The 2,727-nt window shown below is 52.1% G+C and overlaps 1 pseudogene; it reads left to right on the top strand.

Annotated features, from left to right (window-relative positions):
* The first annotated feature begins 1,636 nt into the window (after positions 1-1,636).
* LOC111157332 lies at positions 1,637-2,426 on the top strand (annotated as a pseudogene).
* The last annotated feature ends 301 nt before the right edge of the window (positions 2,427-2,727 follow it).

The raw sequence follows: 2,727 nt of genomic DNA on the forward strand, positions 1-2,727 counted from the left end.
GCCACTGGGTGCAGAAACAAGGTGAACTCAAAGTCAGGATTGCTACCTTCTGGGAGGGAAAAGACACAACCAGCACACAAGAGTGTTGGGTAGACAATGGATAGAGACCAGAAGGCAGAGACCTTAGCATGTCCTGCTAGTTCTTTCATTAAAATGTCACCATAGGGGCGCCTGGGTGGCTCAGTGGGTTAAGCATCTGTCTTTGGTTCAGGTCATGATCTCAGGGTCCTGGGATCGAGCCCCGCATCGGGATCAGTGGGGGGGGCTCTCAAGGGGGGGGGCTGCTTCTCTCTCTCCCCTCCTTGTGCTCTCTTCCTTTCTCTCAAATAAGTAAATAAAATCTTTTTTAAAAAATAAAAATAAAATAAAATGTCACTATTGATGAAGTGGATTTGGTTCTGTGGAGGAGTGGAGGGCAGGGATTCCCAAAAATGGTTGTAATTGAGGGCCTCGAGGTGAGACTGGGCCTGGCAGGGGAGACAGCAGACAAACCCTCTGCCATGACTCGGAGAAATAAACCTGTGAGGGGAGCCCCAGCGTCCTCGAAGAGCTCTGTGGTCATTCTCCTCCAAGGGCCAGGACTTGCGGTGGGAGCCGTGGTCACTGAATTGGGAAACCTAAATGCAGTCGGGGGTAATTGAGTCCTCCAGTGTGCACGCCAAGTGGCGACACTCAGCCACCAAGACGACACTCGTCATGATGGATGGCAGAGGTAGACAATAGCAGTCAGAGCAGTGTGCCACTTGCAGACCTGTGGTGCTGGCTTGGTGACCAGAGTGTTCCTAGATAGGAAATAGGAAGCCCACTAAATTCTTCCTTGATCTGTATAAGCAGGAAAGTTCTAGATCAAGTAGGCAAACATCTAACTTAATCATAAAAACATGAAGTCAGGGCCCCTCAGTAAATCCCCACCTGAGCCACTTACAGGTCCTGAACCCTTCAAATGGAGGGGAGGCTGAGGCCTTGGAGGAAGGATCCCAATACTGTCAAAATTTATACCATTACTCTTTCTCCCTGCTTTTTCCTAAGTGGCCTGAGACCCTTCACTAGGCTACCTGTGTATTGGGGACGAGGAAGTAACCAGCCCTTTTGGGGACAGCTGGACCCCGTCTCCCAACCGACACTAATTCCAGGAGATGCAGAGGTCACTGTGGCCCTCCAAGCAGAGTGGGGGCTTAGGGAGGCCAGGTTCCAATGAAGTTTTATCTCAGGTCACTCTTGTGGTGGTCTGGGGGAGTCCCTGGACCCATCCTGTGGTTGTTTCCCTAGTTCCAGAATATGTGATTGGAAGTGCAGTGGGCAGAATCCCCACATCGGTTCCCCGACCTGTGGAGTGAGGGCTTTTCTGGTGGGACAGGTCAAGCGGAAGCCACTAGAACTGCCTTGACCTAGGCTAAGAGTGAACCAGAAGCCCCACCGCGTTCCTGGAGGGATCACAGAGATCAGTGCTACCACTGAAGACTTGGAAGGATTTTGTGGCAGGGTCAGCAATCCCATCACAGCCCTGTTCAATGTGTCCATCTGAAATGTGCAGAAGATGCTTGGAGAACGCCATGGATCATCACGAGATCATTGCCTCTGTTGTGCGGATGTGGTTCCCTGGCTTGATTAAATTAGCACACAACCTGGTATTGAGATGCAACTATGGGCTCCGGCAAATAATTTTTCCTCCCTCCCTGTCCGCAGCACCCACCAGAAGCACTCAGCTTTTAACCTGCAAGGCCGGCAATGCGTTTTCACCGTCCTACCTCAGGGGCGTATCCGCTCTTCAGCCCTGTGGTATAATTTAGTCCAGAGGGAGCTTGGTGGCCTTCGCCCTTCCACAGGGTATCACACTGGTCCGTTACAGCGAGGATACTCTGCCAATCGGATCTTGAGAGCGAGAAGTAGCAACTACTCAACACTTCTTGGTCCGACATTTGAGTGATGGAAGGTGGGAAAGAAATCTGAGGAGAATTCAGATGCCTTCAGCCTCAGTGACATTTCTCAGGGTCCAGTGTTGTGGTGCGTGTCAAGATACCTCTTGGAAGGAGGAGGGTAGGTTGCTGCATCTGGCTTTCCCTGAGCCAGAGAGGCTCTTCAAGAGGCCCAGGACGCCATGCCGGCTGCTCTGCGACTTGGGCCCCAGGATGACCCAGCAGAGCCAGCGGTGCCTCCCGGTCACCAGTGGATGGGGAAGCTGTGTGGAGACTTTGGCAGGCCCCTCTCAGTGAGTCACAGCACAGGCCCTAAGGATTTGGGGAGCAAAGCCCTGCCCTCCTCTGTGAGGAACTCCCCCTTCACGAAACAGCTCTTAGCCTGCTGTTGGGCCTTAGTAGTGACTGAACTTAACCATGTACCGCTGTGTTACTACGCGACCTGAGATGCCCATCATGAGCCAGGTGTTGTGTGACCCATAGACCCATAAACCTGAGTGTGTAGAGTAACACTCCATCATCAGGTGGAAGCTTCCAGCTTGCTGACTGTATCTCATAGGACCTGTTAGCCTCCCAGATGGCGTGAGGTGGTTCTCTCTATATGTCTGTCTCTTGTGGGTTCTGCTTCTCTGGAGAACACTGAAGAGAACATTCAGGGTAGAGGTGACAGGACAATCATGGTGAGATTAAAGATTTGGAACCAAGAAGTGGAGGGGACTTGAAAGGAACAGACTTCCCAACAGAGGGACTAGTCTGTGCGAAGGCCTCACGAGAGGAGGGTACCTGGTGGATGGAGGAACGTGAGGTCCAT

This window comes from Enhydra lutris, unplaced genomic scaffold, assembly GCF_002288905.1.
Source record: "Enhydra lutris kenyoni isolate GAN:26980312 unplaced genomic scaffold, ASM228890v2 scaffoldscaffold54, whole genome shotgun sequence".
NCBI classification, from domain to species: Eukaryota; Metazoa; Chordata; class Mammalia; order Carnivora; family Mustelidae; genus Enhydra; species Enhydra lutris.